This window comes from Hermetia illucens, chromosome 3 (assembly GCF_905115235.1).
Source record: "Hermetia illucens chromosome 3, iHerIll2.2.curated.20191125, whole genome shotgun sequence".
In the NCBI taxonomy this organism is placed as follows: Eukaryota; Metazoa; Arthropoda; class Insecta; order Diptera; family Stratiomyidae; genus Hermetia; species Hermetia illucens.
This window is the reverse complement of record NC_051851.1, coordinates 95,862,947-95,888,473: the sequence shown is the minus strand read 5'-3', so window position 1 is coordinate 95,888,473 and position 25,527 is coordinate 95,862,947. Positions and strand designations below refer to the sequence as shown.

Here is a 25,527-nt window from a genome sequence, read left to right as displayed (position 1 = left end):
AAAACGAAGGAAATCGAAGAAAGCAACAGGCCCTGACGACATTGCTTCTGAGCTCTGGAAAGCGAAGAACTGGGATCTAATACTGTGGCTCAGTGAATTCTTCAATCGGGTTATTGAGGAAGGTAGAACACCATCTGACTGGCAAGAAAATACCACAGTTCAAATATGGAAAAAAAGTTAATCCAAAAATGGAATGATCACCTCATGCAACACGATATCAGATTGAATGTTTGACGACCGATCGCAATAAAACAGGCACCATCACTGTGAGTGGCAGTAACCTGCCCAGAACTAAGCGATTTAAATATCTCGGATCAATGCTGTCTGCGCTATGAAATTGCTTCACACATTAGCGGAGCTTCGATGAGGTGCAGTTCCACAACTGGTGTTCTTTGTGATAGATATATCAACGAATGTCTTAGATCTAAAATTTACCGCAATGTCATCTGCCCTGTCGCCCTCTATAGTTCTGAATGTTGGCAGACTATAAAAGACAATGAAGGCCGGCCGAAACAACAGTGGCTTCATACACTCTATGATAATTTGAAAGTCTCGCGATTGTATTCAGATCAGACTTTTGATAGAACAAAATGACGCAGCCGGTCACGACGAGCCGACCCCGCTTATGAATGGGACAAAGGCTAAAAAAGAAAAATAACAAGATCTTTGCTTTAAACAGCATCTAAACAACAACAGGAAAGGTACTTAAGGTCACCGAAAAGACTTGCTAAAACCTTTTTAATATTTGTTCAAGTTTCTTGGTTTAATTAGGTCTGCAGGGTGTTTTAATCCTTAAGGCCCTTTTGCCTGACGAAAGTTTTTATAGCTTATATTATCGATCAATAACTGCATTATTTCCTTTTTCTTTTCTTTGCAGGTAAGTTTCGATGGATATCCATATAAACACCGCGGTAAGGTAGGCTACCAATACTTTCCGTAGTTTTTTCTTACGAAGATGAAGAAAAATTTTCTTCCGATCGGAGACCGTCCACCTCTTACAAATAAAAGGTTAGCTGATAGATTTCTTTGCTAATATCGCTACGATTCCAGCAACTCAATTCAACAGGACAAGCTGACCAAATGAAATGAACATCCAATTTCTAAAATATGGAAATATTCTCTTATTAATCTAATTTGTGTACCACAGTGATTTTCAGATTTTTTGGTTGGATACGTTCTGAGAACGAGATCTGCTTCAGTTTTTGGGGCACACATTTTAAGTTTTCACTCCTCCACTTCCAATATCAGAAACAAAGCCATTTTTGAAAAGTACTAATCCCTTTCATTTGATATTTCACATGACCTCTTCTCTTCTCGCCCCCTCCCCCTTAAAGCAAACACAAAATGATGTAACTCCTTGGACGTGTAGCGATTTATAGAGTAGACCTCAACAGACAGGCAGGCATTGGACTGATTTTAGTGGATTAATCGGCATGGTAGCGTCGCCTTCCATAATGATAAAGTAGCTGACAGTTCTATAGTCGATGACGTTGCTAACAATGTCTGAGAACTTAGATGGCCAAGAGACTGATCTTGTAAAGAATCAGTTTGGCTTTGGCACTAAGACCTATTTTCTTATGAAGAAGATAGTAGATCTTACTACCTGCCCTGAGTGCCGTATTCATAGCGAGCTCCAAGTGCGTATTAAATTTTTGAAATTCGTGAAACTTAACTCCAAGTATTTGATCGTCTGTGAGTTGCTCACTGTTGTATTTCCGATTCTAATTTTCAAGCGTTTAGCATTTTTATGCATACTTCTAGAACCTGAGTATCTAGATTGTCTCCTAAAAGTACACAATTGCGTTTTTGCCTCATTTATTTTAATGCCCGAATAGCGGAAGTATTTGCAGAGAAGTACTAAGTATTTTTCCATTGCTTTGGTGGCCTGGTTGGGACGGAAGTTTGACGCGAAGGTAAGAGTGTCATCGTCATATTGCATAATGTCAGTGCCGGTCGTAGACAGACATCAGCCGGGAAAATGTTATATAAGGTAGGCCCCGAAATGAATCCTCGCGGTATTCCTGATGTTACTGGCAAGAGGTTGGAAAATTAGTTTTCCACATTGACATAGATGCTGATTTTTTACTGTTTAGCTTGTGGGCCAAGGTGGTGAGTTGCGGAAGACTCAGAAAATATTGGGAATTCACTGGTTTGAATGCGGTGTTCGTAGCCGAAAAAGTCACTAACTTATTGGAATGTTTGGAAGGGAAATTTTTAATTGTCGCTTCAACAGTTGCAGTTAAGACCGGGTTATTTCGAGGCCGAGAGGAACTGAGCTGAGCCTCAAATGATTCCGCAAGAACTTGCGCTTTTCTAACGTCACGGCAGACTGGTTCCCTGTTCTTAGTAACAACGAAGTTTTGGGACATATGTCTACCCGTCAACCTGTTTATATTCTGAAACATATTAGACCCGAGTTTTATGTCTTCTAATTTCCGGGTTAATTCTTGATTGTGGAAATTCATCATTGTTGCGCCAACGATTATTATTATTATTATTATTTGTTGAATAATTCAACTAAGGCAATTAACCCGGAAAAGCAATACTTTGTATTCTGCAGTCACTTTATTTCCATATTTATGAAAAGTCCGCCAGAAGTTCCTACTTCGTCGATTTCTTTATCTGACAAGTTTCGGGTTATAACGAGTTTTTCAAGTTCAGATTAAGCACCAAATGTAACTTGAATTTGTCCCAATCTGTGTGAACGAAAGATCTGATAGTCGTTAGGACTCGCTTTTCCAGTTGAAAAGACGAGGAAAGTTGGAGTTCAACTGCAAAGTGAGGATGTTTTACAGGATTTCCTCTAGAAACTTTGTTTGGTTTCGTCAGACAGCAGGAAGTAGTCGAGGATAGACTGACTACTCGGTGTTGTCGGTGTATCTGGCAAAACCATCTCAATATTGGTGAACGAAAAAGGATCGAAGATTCACTTTAGCAAGGTTTCCTCTTTTAAATTGACTGCCTTGTCGTCCCAGGAATGATGCCTTGAGTTGAGATCGCCCCCGATAAGAAGGCGAGAAAAGGGTCAGTTACTTCAATGACGCGTTCTCAGAAACTGCCCAACCGAAATATCTGAAAAGAAATGCACATGGTATCTAGACCTTAAAATATTCTCCACACCGATACCTGTTTAAATGAAGTTAATAATAGCATATTTTTTTAGAAAATGCCAGGAAACCCCCCTTAAGTTTATCCCAGAATCGTCCAGTAATATAGGTAATACTATAGAGCACGATACTGCCAAGTTTGGTGGAAATCGCATTATTATCAACATCAACACAGTTATAATTGGTCAAAGTTGTTACTTTTGTGCAAATTTCTTGCATACTAAGAGTTTGAATGTCGATGTCATACTAAAGTGAATAGTCTGATTTTCTGCCTCTTAGGCATAAACGTGCCCACGCACATCTCCAAATGCATGAAACTGTATGTTCATACGCATCCGCGAGCATTCCCTTATTCGGACGCAGGGACGTGCCTGGTAGGAGAACTGGCAACTCGGCACATGTCTACACATTTCCGCAGAAACTATTTCGGCTTCAATGAGCGGATTAATATCTACACCTCAACATATTCCCCCGTATTTGCTGAAATAAATCATCATCATCAACGGCGCAATGACCTGTATCCGGTCTAGGTCTGCCTTAATAAAGAACTCCAGACATACCGGCTTTGCGCCAAGTTCCACCAATTCGATATTCCTAAAAGTTATCTGGCGTCCTGACCTACGCCATCGCTCCATCTCGGGCAGTGTCTGCCTCGTTTTCTTTTTCAACCATAGATGTTGCCCTTATAGACTTTTCGTGCTGGATCATCCTCATCCATACGGATTAAGAGACCCGCCCACTGTAACCTGTTGAGCCGAGTTTTATCCACAACTTGACGGTGATAGTATCGCTTATAGATTTCGTCGATATGTAGGCTACGGAATCTTCCATCGTCGTGTAGGGGGCCAAAATTCTTCGGAGGATTCTTCTCCCGAACGCGGCCAAGAGTTCGCAATTTTTCTTGCTAAGAACCCAAATTGCCGAGGAATACATGAGGACTGGCAAGATCATTGTCTTGTACAGTTAGAGCTTTGACCCTATGCTGAGACGTTTCAAGCGGAACAGTTTTTGTAAGCTGAAATAGGCTCTGTTGGTTGCCAACAAGCGCTCGCGGATTTCATCATCGTAGCTGTTATCGGTTGTGATTTTTGACCCTAGATAGGAGAAATTATCAACGGTCTCAAACTTGTAGTCTCCTATCTTTATACTTCCCGTTTGACCAGTGCGGTTTGATGTTGTTGGTTGGTTGGTTTTTGGTGCTGACATTGCCAGAAGATATTTTGTCTTACCTCCATTGATGTGCGGCCCAAGATCTCTCCCCGACTGCCGCCTCTCCGATCTGGATGAAGGCAGTTTGTACATCCCGTTCTTCCCATAATCTCGATATCTTCAGCATAGGCCAGTAGTTGGGTGGACTTAAAGAGGATTGTATATCTTCCATTTACCTCAGCATCACGGATCAATTTCTCGAGAGCCAGGTTAAAGAGGACGGATGATAAGGCATCCCCTTGTCGTAGACCGTTGTTGATGCCGAATGGTCTTGTCAGGGTCAGCCTAATCAGTCTTATCAATTTCGTCGGGCTACCGAATTACCCTGGCTATGCTACCATAGGCGGCTTTAAAGTCGATGAAGAGATGGTGCGACTTATGTCCATATTTTAACAGTTTTCTCATCGCTTCCCGCGGAGAGAAAATCTGATCTGTTGCTGATCTGCCTGGAGTGAAGCCTTTTTAGTATGGACCAATGATGTTCTGGGCATATTGGACTTTCCGGCCTAGCAAGATAGCGGAAAATATCTTATAGATGGTACTCAGCAACGTGATACCTCTATAATTGTTCCACTGTGTGATATGAGACAGATAATGCCTCGTTGCCAGTCATCAGGCATTGATTCGCTATGGGACCTTGGACACAAGTTAATGAACCATTTGATGTAACTGGTCGCCTCCATATTTAACCAATTTAGCTGTAATTCGATCGGCGACTTATGATTTTTGAGCCGATGAATTGCATTTTTCTATACTTGGTGGTGGCAGTATTTGTCCGTCGTCTTCAGTTGGCGGAACTTCCAACCCGCTGATGTTCTGGTTGTTCAGTAGTTCATCAAAGTACTCAACCCATCGCTCCAATATGCCCCGTCTGTCGGAAATCAGATTTCCTTGTGTGTCTTGGCAGGATGAACGTCGAAGTGTGTGAGGTTTCATCCTGCTGACTTGTTGGTAAAACTTGCGCGCCTGGTGCGCGTGCTTCCTGTACTTTTCGAGTTCACAGACCTGCTGGTTCTCGCAGGATTCCTTTTCCCGTCTGTGAAGTCGCTTCTTCGCGTTCGTGATAAGTGTCCGCGCATGCCCACGTTCTTTGAGAATGCAACATTACTCGGTATGCAGCATTCTTCTGTTCCGTTGCTAGCTTACATTTATCTTCAAACCAACCGTTCCGACTCTTTGTGCGGTTAGGGCCAAGTATGTTTGTGGCCGTATTTATGATAACGTTCTTCAGGTGATTGTGAAGATCATTTGTGGATGCTTCATCTCGAGGATCTCTGTTGACTGCTGTTATTGCGGCATCCATTTCTCTCTATAGGTGTTGCGGAGGGCTGCGTTTTGGATGGTTTCAGTGTTAACTCTCACTTGATTGTCCTAGGGGATTCTGGGTGGTGTTGTTATTCGAGTTCGGAGCACCATGCCAACGAGATAGTGATCGCATTCATCAAGGCTGAGCGTTCGATCAACACGTGGTCAATTTGGTTGAAAGTGATCCCATCTGAAGAGGTCCACTTATGTTTGTGAACCGCTTTCCGCGCAAACCAGGTACTTGCAACAACAATTTCGTGTGACGCTGCTAATTGAGCGATCCGCAGTCCGTGTAGGCTATGGGAGCCAACGTATCGCCTGAATATGGGCTTTGTCCCTACTTGACTGTTGAAATTTCCAAGTGGGATTTTGATATTATACCTGGGATAGGCTTCGAGGGTCCGTCCAAAGAACAAGTCATTGCTTTTCCAAAGAATAAGACAGAAGAGCTTTGGGAAACCTTTATTTTTCTGCGACGATTCAAAATTCAACATGTTTGGTTCCGGGGGCCTGCAGTTGGGGTGGAGAAGAGCGATCACTGCTTCAGACGATCGTAATCTCGAGCCAACAGTTGAACACGGCGGTGTGGCATCATCATCTGGAGTGCTATGACGTCCAGGAACGGGATTAGTGCATATATTCCAAGAAAACGTCACTAAAATAGGTTAAGCTGACATACCAAACCAATACATTCCAGCTATGCTTGCTATATTAGACTTGCCATCTGATATAATGTTAGATCATTATAATGCCAAAAGGACTCTTGCCCAGCCACCTCGGTGCCTGGACTTAAATCTCATAAAACTTTTGCGGGTACACTTAGAATAGGAGTTACGCAAAAGGGAGGCAAAAAGAATTTGAAGAATCACATAAAGGATATCTGAAGGTTTATCCTTGCAGAAGTAACCGAAAAAAGACCTCTCGCATTTGGAAACTTAATGGTCGTCAGACAAAATAATAGTTTATTCAATTGTTATCATAAATTTATCCTCTTTGTATTAAATTTGCAGTGTCCAAGTTTTTTCTTAGCTTCGCAAAACGCTCTTTTTTTGTTTTATCGCTCCTTTTCTGTGTAAAATAACATTAATCAAATGATAATAACGGTAGACAGAGTACATACAAATGCATTTATTTTCTCCAATCATCATCATCATCAACGGCGCAACAACCGGTATCCTTAACAAGGAACTCCAGACATCCCGGTTTTGCGCCGAAGTCCACCAATTCGATATCCCTAAAAGCTGTCTAGCATCTTGACCTACGTCATCGCTCCATCTCAGGCAGGGTCTGCCTCGTCTTCTTTTTTTACCATAGTTTGTACGTCTTGGGTCGTTCCTTCCATGTCATTGTCGTCAGCATAGGCCAGTAGTTGGGGGGACTTACAGAGGATCCTACCTCTTGCATTTACCACAGCATCACAGATCAGTTTTCCGAGGGCCAAGTTAAAGAGGACGCATGATAGGGCATCCCCTTGTCGTAGATGTCGAATGGTCTTGAGGGTAATCCTGCTGCTTTTATCTGGCCTCGCACATTTGTCAGGGCCTAGTTAGTCTTATCAATTTCGTCATAATACCGTTTTACCCTGGCTATGCTATCATAGGCGGCTTTAAAGTCGATGAAAGGATGGTGCAACTGATGTCCACATTCCAACAGTTTTTCTATCCCTTGCCGCGGAGAGAAAATCTGATCTGTTTCCTTGCAAACCAGGTATTTCCAATAACCATTTCGAGCGATACTGCTAACTGAATAATCCGCCTCCGTTATGATTGGTATCCCTATGTAAGCTATGGGAGCCAACGTATCGCCTGAATACGGGCTCCTTTGATACTTGACTGTTGAAATCTCCAAGTATGATTTTGATATCATACTTGGGCTTCGAGGGTCTGCTCAACTGCCTCGTAAAAGGTATCCTTTTCCGACTCTGCATTCGTCTTTGTAGGGGCGTGAACGTTTATGAGGCTTATATTTCCAAACTTGTCTCGCAAACGCAGAGTGCATAGCTGCTCGCTTAAATTTCCAAGCCAATAACAGCAGGTTTCATTTTTAGGCTGACTAAGAAACCTACTCCGAGCACATGGTTTACTGGATGGCCAATCATTTATCCGTTGTCGTTGCGGGGTTCGTCGTTTTGCAATACATCCTGTCCGAGGCTCCTTCCGTGGCTTAGTAGCATCGGTTTTCCGTATAGGGTTGTCAGCCCTACCTAACCCCCAACCTGGAGGACCAGCTGGTACATTTTGTCTCGTTTGTAGGCGCGGGAGAGTCGCCTTCATCATTCTCCGGCTGCACTTTTTCATAAAGAAAGAACTCCCAGCGATCACCACGTGGAGGTGGAGATAGGGTTTGGTAGTAGAGCTTTTGATGTTGGTTCAGCAGGCGTTTCCCACGTTGTATGCTCCATCGTGGGTACCAATCCACGTTTCGCCCTGGGGCCTGTACTGCCCTTTGACCAATCCAATATGTTATTTAAAAATATCAACTGACTTCCGAGATATTTGACTTCAAAGTGTGTTGCAGTAACTGTCCAGCTTTTAAATTGGTTCATTGAAAGTGGAACCAACGTATACCCAAATATTCTTTCAAAAGAAATCAACAGGAACTTTCATACCTGAAGCGTCCAGCTCCGGTTTCCCGACTTCTCAACAGCCGAAAATTACTTATAACCAACTGTCGATATCTGACACGATCCATTTTGGCTTAGTTTTGGGACCAAAGCATCGCCCTACACATTTTTACAATTGCGTTAATGTTTCCTGAGCAGGCAATTTCCTGTGATTTGCATCGAAAAACCGACACTCGAACCTACACAAACCAAGCCAAACACTATCCACGCGTTTGAATTTGCGACGGCTTGTGAGGTTTGGCAAACGTATCGATCCGGCATAATAATTACAGAAATCATAGGAAAATTCCAAAAGTTGCTTCAGAAGCCGGACCGAAAGGGTCAAGAGCTTGCATAATCTAAAATTGTTGTAGAGCTCAAAAGATCGAATCTGTACTATTAACTGCAACTCACAAGAGTTACTTTGTTCTGTTCTAGTTTTAAACTATTTCAATTGCAGTCCAGAAGAATAACAAACTAAATATTTTTATAATTCACACTCAAGAGACTACAGAATCGCAGAGCGTTTAACACATCTGGCAATGCTCAGGCTCAATGTCTCTTGCATGTATCTTGTATCTGAACCAAGCTGAGCAGATTGAGTTTTCCACATTTTCCCGGCAAAGCAATGGGTCAGTGTGTTTGTATGGTTCGCATGTGAGCGATCGCCGGGGTAGTTTCAATTGTTTAGGCCTCTTCGGGCCTGTGCGGGGCTCGAGCGCTGCGCCAGGCAGAGGCAGAGCAATCAAACGCACCTTTACCTTTGCCGCGACGAAGACACTCTGCCCGAGGAAAGGGAAAGGCTAAGAAAACCGGAAAAGTCTTGGGCGCTCAGGTGAAAGAGAGCCGCCGAGAAGCGGCGGTGCCATGCTCTTGGCTACAGTGCTGCGCACCAGGACAGTACACGCTGCGTTTTGGAAGCATTTTTCGGGGCTCGCAGTGGTTTTTGGGACAAGTTCAGAATTCGTTGGTTGCTGGAGGGGCGCTCCGGCGGTGTGGCTGCGTCGCAGTCGATCAGATGCCAGACAATGTAATTTGTCGGAATGAATGGTCGGGGGGCGCGGATGAGGAGGGAAACACGAAAAACAACTTGGGACGCGGATGACGACGCACCGGAGAGGCGGAGAACCAACTGAATTGCCTCCGCCGTGCGTCCGCTTCGACTCGGCTCGCTTGCGGCGCGACGCTGTCGTCTGCGTTTTCGAAAAAACGCTTAGTACACAGTTGGTCGTGTTGTTGTTAGATGCGCGCTTTGTCGACGGCGAGTGTTTTATTCACGTATTTCGTCCTGCGAGCGAGTTCTGATTGATTCCAGCCCCGTCCGTCTCGTCCAGGAGTGCAGTCCAGATTTGGGAGTTCCGCCAAGCGAGCAGATCGCCGTAGAGTGCCCCTGCCAGTGCAGCATTCGCCCTCTGTATCCAGAAAGTCTGCCCGAGATCCGCGAGATCTTCACGTGCTGCCAGCCAGCCCCAGACCGACCTTGCCGCGATCCGCTAAATTGGGTGAATTTCAGTTTCGGTCTCTGTTACAGTCGCAGTCATACCCACCCAGTGCTGTGCAGTTGCCCGCTTGCATCCGGGTCTGTGTAATTGTTTTTGTTTATGTTCAACTGGTGTCCGGTTGTGCCGGAATCCCATCGGAGGCTCCGAACAAGGTAATTGCGCAGAATACCACGAGTGAAGTGACGCGAATTCGAGCCCTACCTGAGCACACCCGCCAGCCGTCCCGCGAGTCTACCTCAGCCACTCGAATTTCCCGCCGTTTGCAGTTTCCATCTGATATTGCACAATTGCGAAAATTATATTTCGCCCTTTCCACGTGAAGGCATTAATTATCCAGTCATTGGTGAATGTGATTTTGTACACAATCCAGAAAGAGTTCTCAGTGATTCGCGGCCGTTTTCCGCTGGTGTACTTTGGCTGCGATCGCGTTCGTTTAATCGCCGCGGTGCTATCTGATACGGTCATTGAATAAACAACGCCGAGCCCTACTCAGCTCTCCGGTTGCAACCCTGCCTGCAGATATCCGTGCAGTGTTGGTGCCCTTCGCGACGCCCTTTGCGCCCTCATCGTCCTTGCCGGGATTCGCGCGATACAGTGTCCTCACGGCTTCCTTTGGAATTTCCTGCCAAGTTGGATTTACAGGCGTGACCACGCATCTTTTTCACTAAGTAAGTAAGTGATCTTTATTGATTTTGTATGTTAAGGGTTGATGCGCTAAGGCCACACTGAATCTAACCAGACACGCACACACACACACACACCTGAGATAATAGTTCAGATTTAAAATTTCGTCGCAGCCCAGATTGCTCGCTGCCATAAACTTCACGCAGGTAGTTGCCTTCTTCCTTATAGGAATTCGCTTTGGGTTCACGTACCTGTTCTTACCTGGCGCAGTCAAGATAGAATGTAGCCAGGCAGTTACATGGTGCGGTTCGAGGGATGTTTCGCTTCACAGGTTTTCGTCAAGATTATTTAAATTTTCAGATTGATATTAATGGAAGAATGACCAAAAGTAATAAGGCAAGGACCATGCTTGACTTACTCAATTTGCGGAACTAGTTTCTGAAGTTGGGGGTGTTCTAGGAGGCTATCCGTATCCCTATGATATTCTGATAGATTTTTATGTTGGAGATCAAATGCAAATTGCCGCTGGAGGAAGACCCAAATCAAATATGGAAAATGTCTAAAAGAAGCAACTATTGCAAGGATTTATTCAGAATGTCAAAAGGGCGTTTCCGAAAGGAAGATTATTACATGCAAGAGTGGTAGGGGCTTGTTTATGAAAAGCGTTCAAAGGTTAAGAGAATGGGGAATATTTCCCAACTTTCTTATTGACATCAAACAACTGAGCAAAAATTTCAATATTCAGTAAATCTGATAACGTTACCTTCACGACGTGCCCAAATAACCCGGCGTACGCGATTACGTTTTCCCATATATGAAGTTTACACAGGTGGTATGTGGTCATGTGTTATCATGAAAGATTTAGTCGATCTCTGGGAGCAAGATTCACAAAGCTCCCCCTAAATATCGGCGTCTTGCGTATAAGGATAGCAACAGGATTGTGGGTAAAGCCCACCACCCACTTTGACTTTGGCCTGTCAATTACGCATAAAGAGTCCACATTTGAACGACGGCCGTAATCGGGATGTGATGCAGTTGGTCAGTCAGTTTTGACTGTTCAGGCGGCCGGGGATCGAAACGGTCGACTACGCTTTCTACGGTTGCTTTTATTATAATATCAGTGAAAGGATGTCAGACAAGGATCACGCTGGCAGATGTACTTAGTCTACGTTGTCAAAGTTCCACTTCCTAAAAAATCTCACATCAAGTTTTAGATTCTACACGATGTCTTTCCGGCATGACAATTTGGGTGCACTTTACTGCAAAGATTCGTGGGAAAGAAGCAAATTTGAATTTTTCTTGACCACAGGAAAGTTTTCACACAAACACAATATTTTGCAAGCTACCCGCCTACTTCTTTGGTATATTTTTGGCGTTGATAATACACTGAAGAAGCAGCCAAATGGCCTCCCAAAGACTGTGTATATTTGAGTAAATAGGGTTTCGGGTGATCAGCAAAATTGCAATAAAAGCCAAATTTTGAAATTTCGCGGCTCTAACAGGTAGTTTGAATAGGTTTTCCTCAGTGAGGAACTGTCCTGGTCTTATAGCGTTAAGGTCATTTGTGTCTGTGCTAACGGAGGTCAGTGGTCTGGAATTGAGACACACTTCAATGCGCTACCAGGGTGTGCATCACCTCCACGTTCAGTAAATGTGCTCCGATTATTTTTAGTAGATGTCGCGTCATGAACTTCACGGCTGCTTCCCAAATACCTGTAAAATGTGGACTTAGGCTGTGTTTAGAGAAGACAAATGGTTTCTGGTCCTCTTAGTTCCTTGGAATTTAAGAAGGTGCTATTGGGTTTCCTTATGCATCTCAGGCAGTAGGCAACAACTCGTGCGAGTCTTGGGAAGAATAAGAATTTTTGCAAAATGTTGTCCTTTCTATTATTGTCGATGCTGAAGAAGCATGTTGCATTGAGCCTTTGTTCGATGCCAGCCTCAGCGTTAACAGCCATCAGATTTGTCGAAGGCCACCTGGAGCTCTGCTCGATATTCCACTGTTGGCCATTCCACCATAATTTGTTGTCGATCAATGCTTGGGGAAGTGATCTTCGGAATACACCGTCTGCGGGGTTCATCCTTCTACCTACGTGCACCCATTGGCGTATGTCGAAGTTGGACTGAACTTGATTGATTCTTTATGCCAGGAAGGCTTTCCACTTGGCTGCATCGCACCCAATCCTTTGTTATACGATTGTCAGTCCAGTAATGAGGTATGATGTGACTCTAATCTTATGCCTTGAGAATGCCCGTCATCAGGTCGGTTAGTAGCCCTGCTCTACATAATTCGAGACGTGGGATCGATTGTATTTTGACTGACTGATGACTTCGCGACTTCGCATTTCGACGTCATTCGTTCGTCATTCGGTCGTCGTTCCAGTCGTAAATAAATTATAGCGACCTACGCATCTTCGGACGCGTGGCAAAAACCGTGAATCTGAATTGAGTTGATAGTTGAGTAGTTGAGGATTATCAATTTCGCGAGTGTCACTAACTCAGAACATGTGCCAATTTGCTTTTAATTCGTGTGGTATCGGATCATCCCATTCAATTCCTGTGAGCCACAACGGCTGCATAATGATTTTGCCGAACACTATACATGGCTGTTACCAGTCCTGTAAGTCCTGCTGTAGACCTTCCACTTGGTCAATGGTGTCACCTCCCATCACCATGTCGTCTACGTAGAATGGTTTTGCAGGCCTGAGGATAGCAAAAACTTCTCATCCTCACCTAATTGTCTCAATGCCTGTAACGCAAGGATCCAATTTTCTTTGTTTATACATCTTTTCGATGTCTGCCGCTGTGCGCAATCGATAAATTCCCCATCTTATGAGAGTATGAGAGATGTTGTTTTGAACGATTGAGCTAATCACCAGAGTGTCGTTGAGGGTCTTCCCTGATGGCGTTGTTTGGGATGCATTAAAACCACCCTGAGCTTCGAAGTTGTACTCTGTTTCGGATTCGGATTCTTCACGTGTGTTTGTTTTGTTATATCATTCCGAGATCCAAGGTTGATTGACTGGTAATTCGGTGCATTCGAAGAATCGTCGTACTAGCTGCTCTGTTTTTTCTTCCGTGCCGATAAAGGATTTGACAAGGTTTGAGCTGGCTGTGGCGGCAATCCAAATCCGCAAAGAACCCCTCGTATGATACCCGATGACACCAACGAACTGAATATACCTGCGATGCGTTCAGGCGTGTCACATGATGGATAAGCTAAATCACTGCGTGATAATGTTTGACGCAACTTGATCTTCGTCGGGATTGCTGGACGAATGTTGATTACATTGGCTACCCCAAAGCTGCCACATTGATAAATTCGCCTCCGATTCTGGTCTTTAATTGCAGTGTCGTGATGCAGCTTGTTCTGTCCAGACCCAGCAGTTGAGTTAATTGACTCAGCTAATAGTGTCTCTGCGACTAGTGCTAAGGGAATCTCGCTTGGCTGCACCATATAGTTGGTATCGAGTATCGAGTAAGGTATAGTGGCGTTTAGCACATGTGCGGCATCTGGATTCAAGTTGGCAATTGTTGATTGTATACCCTTTGTATAAGCAGTTATAGCATAGACGTTGCTTCCTTACCGCTTCTTGCCTCTGTTCTATTGTTAATATGCTTGATAATGCGTGCTGCTTAAATGTATCTTCAGATATTGCATCTTCTTGACCGCATCTAACTTCTGGTTCTTATCCACCATTGACGTGAATAAGTGGTTAAAAGTTCGTCACTGGCTGTAATTTCCGCGGAATTTTGGAATCACTAACCGTCTAGCTGGTTCCTGCTATGCCTGCTATGCGTCGCTTCTGCGGCTGTTTTAATGCCGGTTTATATCCCTTTTGAATATTGCTAATTTAACCGTACCTCAATGTATTTCACAAGGCTTGGGTTTCTACCGGCCACTTTGTTGTTCGTTCTTTAAAGGAGCCAGCTACCTGTCTGTACCAAATTGTAGTAAGACAATTTGTCTTTGGAGAGTATGGATTGTAGCTGCGCTTAAAAGTCGACTTCCCCCGCAATAGAAACTGACTGTCTGAAGACCGACTTACCAAAAATGTTGGCTTGGTAGGTTGCAATATGGTCATCATTGCGTTCGGCCGAGATTATTACCCTGATTTGATTCAGGTTCTCAGTCGCAACTGAGTCGACTGTTATCCAACGTCAAATCACGATATAAATCTCACGCCACCAGTGAGATTTGAACCGCGACCTTGCACTACGACAGCCCAGCGCTCTAACTACTGAGTCACATGGAGCTAATACTGTTGCATGAAAATCACTGCGAGTTAACATTATACTGTGGACATAGAACAGCGTATTTTTCATTTAATCTGTTTTACATATCTTATGCTAAAACTTATTCTACTTGGCTTTATATTCTAAACAGGACGACTTTTCGTCAAATCATTCAGGTCCTTTAGGTATATGGGTTCCTTGTAGTGAATTCTATGATGGGCTCTTGCCATTCTCGGACATTGAATTCCATTAGTAAAATACAAACCTGCAAACGACTAATGGCGAAACTTATCATTCAGGTAAATAGAGATGGAAATTGGTTTCGGAGATTTCCTACCCAAGAGACCTAGCTTTGCCCAACATTATTGGTCCAAAAACACTAAAGGTGAGACTTATCGTCAAAGTACTTTGATATACACAAATGCACGCTTGTTATTCATGCTCGTTAATGTGAGACTGTAATGGCTGTAACACAGTTGTCACAGTGGCCGGAATCTATCTGCGTTGAGCACATTTGACCACAAGGGAAGAGCTAAGCCAAAAAACAATGCGAAGTTGGCCGTGTAGGTCCGCCTACATAAGTGTGGCTTGACACACGCTTGCAAGGTTTTGTGCTAGCCAGGCATCTACGAAATCTACAGACGGCAGTTTCTTATATGTCATAAATGAAATTTCCATTTGTCGCGGGATTGCGACGCGGAGATCGAATATAAAATTTCGAAATTGATAAATCGTTATGTGATGAAGTGGTTGCGCCAATATCGATCACTGTACAGCGTTCTGCGCTTCGGATGTAGATTCCGCTAGTTAGAATCTCCGTGAACAAATAATAACCACTGATATTAAACAACACGTTTATTATAATAATTGCAACTAAAAACAACATAGAACACAAAACGTCCTGATGCTACCAAGATCCGGCTGAGAGTGCCAAGCTCCACAGCATGTTTGGATGATTCCGCCGGACTCAGTTTCCTGAACATTTCATTGCTTCTATCCAGTGCTTGGTTTCGTAGCTTTCAAGGCGGCTGTAAATGTTCGGTGTAGACATTCTACCATACCATTTACTGCCGGATAGTGAGCGACTATTCTGTCGTATCCAGTTTGAAGCTCCATATTATGGCCTACTATTACTGCGAATCAGTAGAATCAGCTGTACTATTACAACCGATGATTCGCAGTAGTGATTTGAATGAAAATGGCTAAGCCCTAGAAGCATTAAATATTGCCGTGTGTAGGCCATAATATGGAACTTCAAACTGGAAAACTTGGTGCAAATCGTAGGGTTACCAATAAAGTTGTAATAGGTTAAGGTTGCCTCTGCCTTATAAAGTGCCAGTATAACATTAAAGCTGGCATATTCAATGGATATTCACTATCAGCTATGAACAGACACTTAAATATTCTTCAATAAAAAATCCGCAGTCTTTTATATGCGAAGGGCCGACTTGCTTATCTTTGCTGGAGCAGATTGCATTACCTAAGTGGTTGAACTAATCTATTATGTAATCTTGTTACAGACGAGAGGGAAGCTATCTTGATGTATGGTAGATTACGCTCATGATATTATTTGTTACGATTCAGAAAAGCATTTTCAGTTCCGGGCCACCCTGGTTGATTGATTTGAAATCCGATTTAAGAATATGAGGAGGAGTCACTAAATTCGATAAGGTATGAGGAGGATAGGCTTCAAAGGTATGCTAGATATAAGCTGACATAGGGCAAGCATTAAATCTTACAACTAAGGCATGGAAACGATCCCTGTGACAATATCTTTTAATTGTTATATAGAATCGTAAATAATAGGAAGCCCTTAAATAATATGAAGCTCTACGGTTCATATCTCGTTGCCTTAGCCGACGAAGTAGAAAGCTTTAAAGTGACTTATGCCTCGGAGTTGTATCTACTAATGCTATTCAATATAGCCTTGTAGAGGACCGCTTTTGGTCATTGAACCTGGCTTTTTGCCTGCGTTGTCTTTAATGTGTCTGAGGCCAATCATTCTTAGGCAATGACAGATCCTTACATTGTTGTTTTGAACTTTGCGTAAATATTCGATTACCTTGGATCGCCTGCAGAGCATTAAGCACAATTTTAATCAGTCTATCCATTGACTAATTTCGCACTTTTTTGATTCTATACATTTGGTCGGTCGTTCCTCTGAGCAATGCAGGAACATGATTCATAGATTTGAGGAGGATAAGCGTTGTTAACCATTTGGCAAAATATTGGTGATTGGATTTTGGAGCGCGGGCCCTGTGTCTATGATGAAGCGCGTTTGCGTATTTGTGTCGGGTAAATAGGCGATGTCAAGGATATAAAGCAGGATTAATCGCATTGCGCATGGCGTTTCTCCTAGTCCAGTTGCACGGTTTCGTACATTTGATACATTCAGAGTTAAACCTGCAGTAGTACCTACATATGCTTTGGTGACGAAAACGTTTGGGCCTACACTAAGTACATAATCGTTGCCGAGAGCGCGGACATTTCCATCCGAATTATTCACGAAGTGAACCTTCTGTATCAGCTCGTATCAATTTGGTTGAATTATCTGCAGTAAGCGTGTTTCTGCTGTTGAGAGGGAAAATGTTGTCTGGCGTCGAAGGAAGGACGGGAAGCGTGGAAGCTGGGAGTATTTTCTATGCCTCATGGAAGTGCTCTTTATGAGTTGCCTCGATTGTAACTTGTGACTGGCACACAACCACTTTATCAGTTGGTCACATACGCATTGTATGAGCCTTCTGTCACTAACTCTGTAATTATTTCACGGACCTCGGTGATATATCGCGCGGTGCAGCACTCCGACCACTTAATATATTGCTATGTTAAACTTCACACTGTCTGTAAGAACTGGATAGCATCGCCACGTATAATCCAGATTGAGTCTAAACTTACATTTTGAGATAGTATCAGTTGACCCATATTTTTGGTGCATTCACAACCGCTCATTGAGTAGTGGTAATCGGTTCCAAATCATCAAGAATTTCTGGTGATTCATTAGTTGCGAATTCGGTTGAATTAATATTATTTGCTTTTTATTGTTGAGTCCAATATATCTAGCCGGTGTATCTATTTGTTTATTTGAATGTTTGCTGATTCCTGGATTCAGCCTGGGTTCAGAATCCTGCCGTGGTGTTATGGAAGTCGTGGTTATGTATTGTTTAAAGAAGTATTTGTAGACATCTCAAGTGTAATGCTCTGGAGCTAGGATGGGTTACTTTATGGTCGTCTGGGATATGTTAGCCAACAGCGCTATCTTTTCTCCAGTCAATCAATCTACCCAGTGCCAATTTTCAAAGTTTTGTGTAAAACAAAACCTTATTACTGTCTGACTGTCACACGTACTTTTTTCAGAAACGGTTACACCGATTGACACCAAATCTGGTGCGAAGGTGGCTACTGAGAGCGCCCACGCAGTGAGTTCTATCGTTCTATGTGGAATTTATGGGGGTCTCCATACATGCAAAAAGGAGTGCAAAATTTTATTCACCAAATATAATATATTCATGTGGCACTTCTGACATTTAAGGTAAAAGGGGGGAGAGCGGGGCTGAAAAGTTTTGATATCTCCATTCCATTCTGAGAACATACCCAACCGATAAATCTGAAAAAGCTGCCAGTACCCGATGCCGAGGCTTCGAAATATTCATACATATTCAAATGAAGTTACTAATAGTACATTAATATCTTTTTAAACTCTCCTTAAGTTGATCCAGTTGATTCCAGTAATATATACTATAATATCGAGCATAATCCTACGAAGTTTAGTGGAAATCACACTATTGTGCGAGTGGGCGATATTCTGTTATGGAGGTCACCCCGTGTGTCGGATCCATGGAATCGATTTTTTTTTTGGCATCAATTGTATCTGTAGAATATAGGCAAAGTGATTTTTTGATATTCCGAGTAGTTCGGAAATTATAGTGTTAAACACGTGATAAGTCACATGCCTGATTTATGTCGTTTCCCGTAATAACGCTCGTATTTCTTGGTCCGAATGACGTTCGAAAGACTCCGCTAAAAGGACAATTGAAGCCAAGGCTGTACATGTGTTTTTTGAAGAAACCTAAGGTTTATGGACTAAATGTAGCCGGTTAATGGTCACTTAAGGTTTTATGGTTAAAAATCGCATTCTACTTTTAAATGCGTTTTTCTCGAAATTGCATGTCGAAAATCTTCTGCCACCATAGCCCAAAATCTATCCAACGAAATTCTCTGAAGTTTTCACGACTCATTCAGAAGATATTTCTACGGTCCGCAAACTAGGATAATTCCGATTCATTGAGTAGTTTTTTTTATTCATTAAAGAAACCGTGAAAAAATACCAAAATTCACAAAAAAAGTTTAACAAGGCACCAACAATTTAGCTTTTAATATTTTTTAATAAACCTAGTTTGCGGACTGTAGTTAAGTCTGAACGTTAAAATGCCGTTTGCTCTTTTTCTTTAGGATGATCGCAGCCCCCTCTACCGTGGCAGCAGAAAAATACCTTTTTTTGGAGATGGATGTATAAATCACTCTGTATTTCAATAACGAACTATGCGATCGGGCTGCAAAGATTACAATGAACGCTCAAGATATTAGTAAATCTATGGTGAAAAATTTGTATTTGTATCTTTATCCAGTTCTTCACAAAAAATTTCTAAAAAAAGCCAAAAAACGGCCTTCACACGGGTTGACCCCTTAAGGTTTCGTCAGACTGACTCACTATGATTTTGCTAAGTTTCGTTGTCATTCTACGTGCCTTTTAAAATGCGGTTCATATGAGTTCCCAGAATCGAGGAACCTGATTTCTTTTGATTCAGTGCATACACAAATGATGCCAATTAAAGTCCTTTAGAATCAAAGAATAATTAATAAAATGCAAACATGAGCTCGTTTCACTAGTTATACTTTAAAGCATTTGGAGTACAAACATCGGAAAATATTCACACATTCATCTTCGCAAAAGTTCTGAAAGATACTTTCTCGCTTAGCAACTCGCTCACCTTCCTGTTTATGCAAAAAATATTCTTCTTTCAAATCTGTCGAATAATCATAGCTAATTGAAGGTTTACATAGTTCACTTTTTCTTATCCGCTTTTCCCCCTGCCATAAACAAATACAATTGTGCTAAATGTAAGATGCTTCATTTGGAAAGGTGAGATCATCTGCTTGCAATGTGATTGAAAAGTAGTTTTGTTTCTAGATGCAGAAAAGTTGATTTTCTCGCGATTGTGAATAGTAGAATGGGAATGTGTGATGGTTGCTTCAGTATTATGTAAACAGTTTTAAATTTAGATTTAGGTAAAGGATTTTTGTCTCATTTTCAATGTCATATATAATTTATAAACTTGAACTGTGGTTAACGAAAAAAAAGACTTCATGATTAGAATACTGGACCGGTTTCAATTGATGCTCATCAACTGACACCAGTCCAGATTTAGTAATCAAACTTTCTACTTCAGCACTTTTCGATGGTACTCTACGAGTATGAAAAATACCTCACTATGGCTATGATTTATCTCTGAGTGCAAGTTAGGGAAACAAGTGACTAACTTTCCTTTCACAGCTTCATTGTGTTGATTGATTTGACTTTGATTTTAACTAAATAATTTTCAGGGTACAAGTGACGAACATTCACATTATTCAGTTCCTCGGATCGCAATATTCCTAATTTTCGTTGACAGCGCCAACACGTTGCAAATAAAAAGGGGCTAAATAAACGAATCAAATCATTCAGAATTAGAAGGATTTTGAACAATATCCGCCACTCCCCTTACGACTTTTATTATTTAATCTATTTAATTATGAAATCTACTATAGCTTGCAATTCACGACCAACAAATTAAGTGAAACATCTAAACTTAACTTCTTGGCAATGAAGTTAATTTACAGAATATTGTTAAATGCCCGAACCCCCATTTCGTTGATAAACCTAGAACCATGTACTCGTATACGTGTTTATATCTACTACTGAGTGTATACCCCAGCTCGTGCTTTACGGCGATTAAAACTGGTAATTCTCGGCAAATAGAAAATTCCAAAAAAAGATAAATCTAAAAGTAAACACTGTAATAGCGCATTTTCTAACCTAGCTTGCGTATATAGTGTGCGCACATATGTGAACCCAGTATATCGTGTTGAGTGTCATCATGAAAGAAATATTTAGCTTGCTCAAGCTCTCGGTGACTAACAGTAACAAATATTGTTATCGAGGTAGCTATTGCTGGTGATGAGATTTTTTTACAAAATGAGTATATGTTCGTACATTAATATTTAATTTGTTGAGTATTGTGGAATATGCAGAAGGTTAGTGTAGGGGAAAGGCGTCTGAAACTTTCAATGAAATTCTGCTCAAGTACTCGGCTGCTAGCATATACCATAATAAAAGTAATGGGATTATAGTCTGGCTCCAGCTAATAATACTAAATGTATTCTGTGGCAGTCTTTTTTTGTGGATTCGACTTAACTGGATCAGATTCCAAAAAATTTCGCAAATGTCCACAATTTCGAACAATCTCAATACTTTTGAGTAGTATTAAGTTGTTGCACATGATATGGTCGATTTGGTACTAAAATTTGAAACGACTGCAAAGCTTACAAAAATTTATTTAATTAATCAAAATGGGTGCCAGTCGATCCAAAACACTTCTCCCAGCGAGATATTAGAGCATGTATGCCACTTTCGTAGAAGTCCAATTTTCAGGGGTTGATAAACTCGTTGAAGGCAATTTTGATGACCTCTTTTTCCTCTATTGTTATTCCGCCAAAAACTGATCCAAATGCTTAAAAAAGTGGTAGTCGATTGGCGAAAGGTCCGGTGAATATGGTGGATGAGGCAGACTCTTATATCGCAATTCATTCAACTTTTGAACCGTTATTCTGGATTCATGAGGTCGTCCATTGTCGTGAAGGAGTATCACTCCAGATGTAGACCACCAGACAGTCATCATTACCTTCTTCGGATGGAGGCTCGGTTTCAGCATATGCTTCGCTAGCTCATCAGCATCTAGCCATTGTGCTAATCGGCGACGATTGTCGTATAATATTCACTTTTCATCACATGTCACTATTCTGTGCAAAAAGAGATCGCTTCTGTTGCGGGAGAGTAAAGAACTGCAAATTTCCATTCGAAGCGCTATGTTTTGTTCCGTAAGGGCTTGCGGAACCCATTTGTCGAGCTTTTTCATCTTTCCAAGTTGTTGCAAGTGGCGGGAAACTGTCGAACAGTGTACGCTCAGTTTCTCTGCAACGTCTCTCACAGACTGACCTGTGTCGAATTCGACTAGCAAAGGTAGCTCGTCGTTGTCAATCGATGGTCCTGGTTGTCTACGTGGTTCACTTTGAAGGTTTACGTCGCCTGATCGGAATTTTTCGAACCACCGACGTGTGGTTTGTTCGCTTACCGTATCAGCTCCAAATGCGCTGTTAATGTTCCTGGTCGCCTCCGCTGCTTTATGACCGAGTTTGAACTCATACTGAAAAACGTATAAGTTCTTGGCTCTTTTCCATCCTTTTTTCCTTTCTATTCACTGATATCACAACGATGGGCAGAACTGAAATGACTCCTTGATTAAATGTAGGAGTTTTTATACTTCATTATCGGACACCAACAGCGCCAATTGGTGGTGGTTTGATACAGCAAAATCGCAACTAACTTCACTTGATTGCCAAATTGGCCATTTCATATGCAACAACCTAATATATTTCACTGTGCTCTCAGTGTGAGCGAATAAAAAGGAGAGACCGGCTAAAACAGCTGTACTTTTCCTGCGAAAAGACGAAGCATGCATACGGAAATATACGTAAGGTTAATATATTATAGTATATGTATATGTGTCATGCTACTGCATAAATCGAGACAGCGTTAATTTAGACAAAGTCCAGAAAATGGATTGCCTGGGAAATATAGGGTCGTTAAGATTTACCTCTATGGTAGCATTAAACGCTTTCGACCTACATATATGGACGGAGTAACTATACAGCTCAACCGTTTAATAATTCTGAATTGGAAATTAAAACTTCATTTTATCTTACATAAAGACAATCAGTACCATACTTTCTGCTCGTGAGCTTGCCATCCCTCTCCGCCGTCGATCGCGCAAAATACGAATGTTCTCCTAGAAGAAAGATTCTTGTTTAGAACTGATCTAACTCGTGGCAACTGTTTCCGGATAAGGGCTAAAGTAGTTGAGTGGTCTGGAACATTATTATCCTATAAAATTACTTTGCCGCCATATGTCTATTCTGTCCTTTTTTTAGATGAGCTCTACCTCTTCCCACTGGACCTATCACAGCATTATCTTCTGGGCGAAGGAATTGGATCTTGGTGCCGATGTAGGGAGCTCACTGATGATTTCATACGTTTCGGACTCTTGAAGTGGATATATTTCTCATCCTCGCACCAATCACACGCAAAAGCGACTTTGTCGGAGTAGCAATAAGTCATGCACTGCTTTCGCTTCTCCATATGCTTTTTGTTCAGTTGATTAGACATTCGCTCCGTAGATGATCGGAAATGGTTTGCTGATCGACGCGATACTCTTTCGTCAGTTACTGCTGACTTGGTGTGATAGTCGTCCAGTAATGCTTGCAACGCGGTGTCTCCAAATTTTTCTTCCTGCCTGGGTATACCGTGCCCTTAAAGGCGAAGTCGCGCTCTAGAAACCATTAAACGCAGCGTGTGTCCAGCACTAGCACGTGCATCCAATGCTTTCACTCGCGTATGCTTCTTAGTTGGCTCGAGGCAAATGTCCAATAGATATGGGGTTTGGAAGGCTACTATCGCAGTTGTACACTGTCATTTCTGTTATAATTCACTTCCATTTCGCGGAAAAATCTGAATTATTAACCAGTATACCTGGTAAATGTATTCTCAGATTGATAAGAGAAGTTTGCTGTGATCTTTATATATGAGAACACTATGAACCAAATGAATTCACAATTCAACTTCGAAAAGAGTTGAAAAGAGTTACTTCAGTCAAGGGTTCGGATCAATGTGATAAAGATGTAGGACATCGATTAGCCAGGTATGCGGGAAGCTATCGAAGGCTTTGGCATAATCGATATAGCAATTAAAAAGGTTTCTTTGGCCTTTAGTTGCTTGTCCCACAACTACCGAGTCGATAATGAGTTACTCTTTGCAACCTAACTCGGCAGCCCTTCTGCTCCTCGGATAGAATGTTCTTGGTCTCGAGGTGCGCATTGACCCTTCTACTAATAATGGACGTTATGAATTTGTACAGGGTTGGCAAGCAAGTAATCGGTCTTGTGTCCATGTAGTTCTTAGGGATAAGGTAGGTAATCCCCGCAGTGAAGAAGGGTGGAAATTCCTCGGGCCGACTCATGACCTGGTTTATGCTGTGTGCCAAGCGACTGTGTACGCTGGTAAATTTCTTATACCAGAAATTCTGCATCCGATCCAGACCTGGGCGCCTCCAGTTCTTCGGCTCTTTGGCTCGTCGAATTTCCGCTTCGGTAATATCCGCAAAATTCATGCCAGGCGTATTGGCATGGCGGATGCCTTCGGCGGTGATTTACTCTGCATGCTGGGCGGGTAACCCCAAAGTCCAGCCCAGTACCCTTTCGCTTATGTCATTGAAAACTGTACTGTCTGGATGCTCTGTTGGTATTTGTTGAGAGATCTGAAAAGCTCCGCTGGTTCCTCGCGTATGTTGCATTCTGGACACGTGTGGAATGACTTTCGCCATACCGTCGTAACCGACTGAATATGACAGAAAGTTTCTGCTTTAGTGTGTACAGAATTTGAACTACTACATATTTCTGGTAAACCCCCTGCATTTTATTTCTCGCATCTGCTGACATCCCAGTGCTGATCTGAATCAGTATAGCAATGTCCTGTAGTTGCAGCAGCGACATCATCATCAAATCATTGATTTGAGATAGAATTTGCGGAGTTGCTGGACATGCATAGAGCCTGGGAATTCCCGGTCTATGAGTGCTCCGGCGAGTACTGAAGCTGTTGCCTGCAGTTCGGCGTGGTGTTGTTGATGCCGCCGCCTCTGCTCCCATCGCCTCTTGGTCACCAGTTTCCGCGGTGACCTCAAGTCGAACACGTTCCCTGATGAAAGTCGGAATTGTGCTGTTGACTCGCCTATGACGTAATGTCCGGAGCAGTTGCAGTAACTTTTTGACCTCGATGAAAAGCCAAAACAGCAAATGTTGAAGGTGCTGCTTTTTTCACAGCAACAGAAAAAACACAAAAGCTTACGAACATATTGCCTAGACTATGGACGGACAAGCATGAAGAGGGTACACCCTCCTCCTCAATGTGTCAAGCCATCGTTATTTCGGGTGGTATTTATGTCGACTACTAAAAGCAGTTTAATAAATGAAAAAAACTCCAAGAGGGGTGAAGTAGGCGGTGATGGTATGGGAAATAAACTCGACAAGAGAAGTGTCTAAATGTATTCAGTTCAAGTTTTCTTCGTTGGAAATGGGCAAGAATTGATTGTACAGTGATCTAATGTTTATATGTATATGCTGACAAGGAACCATCAAGTTAATATGGCTAATTTACAACGAAAGAAGAGTTCTATAGCTTTTGATATGCAGAGCAGAATCAAATATTGGAGATAAAAAGAAAACAATTAACTGTAGTTTCTTATTTTAAAACATTTCGCTCTGGTATCCCACAGGATCAATGGTACACGCATGAACTTAAGACACCTGAAAAGTTTAAAAATGTTTAACGAAAAAGAGAATGAAAATGTCGATGTATCTCCTTTGTCTTTCTTGACTCAGAACGCTATAAATTTCTGCTTTCAAACAATGGCCAGAAGTCTGTGTTTTCCAATGCAACATTTTTACTAGGGAAGTTTCGTTCTAACTACTATTAGATTTGTATTAAAAATTGTCAACCTCTTTTCCTCTATTTCGTCGGTTGTTTGACGGTTAATAATTAATCCAAAAGATTTTGCCATTTCGGAAGTTTGTTTCC

General features: G+C 42.2%; 1 protein-coding gene across 6 annotated transcripts in view; it reads left to right on the top strand.

Moving 5' to 3' along the window:
• LOC119651223 (polypyrimidine tract-binding protein 1) overlaps positions 1 to 25,527 on the top strand; it is a 602,545-nt gene that overhangs the window by 209,367 nt on the left and 367,651 nt on the right. For 2 of the 6 annotated variants that reach the window (XM_038054683.1, XM_038054680.1), the window contains exon 1: positions 8,889 to 10,393. The exons of 2 other annotated variants lie outside the window; for them this stretch is intronic. The gene's annotated coding sequence lies outside the window, so the exon portion shown is untranslated. Of the gene's footprint in view, positions 1 to 8,887; positions 10,398 to 25,527 lie in introns of those variants that run through there. 2 more of the 6 variants (XM_038054685.1, XM_038054681.1) reach the window with 2 other exon arrangements.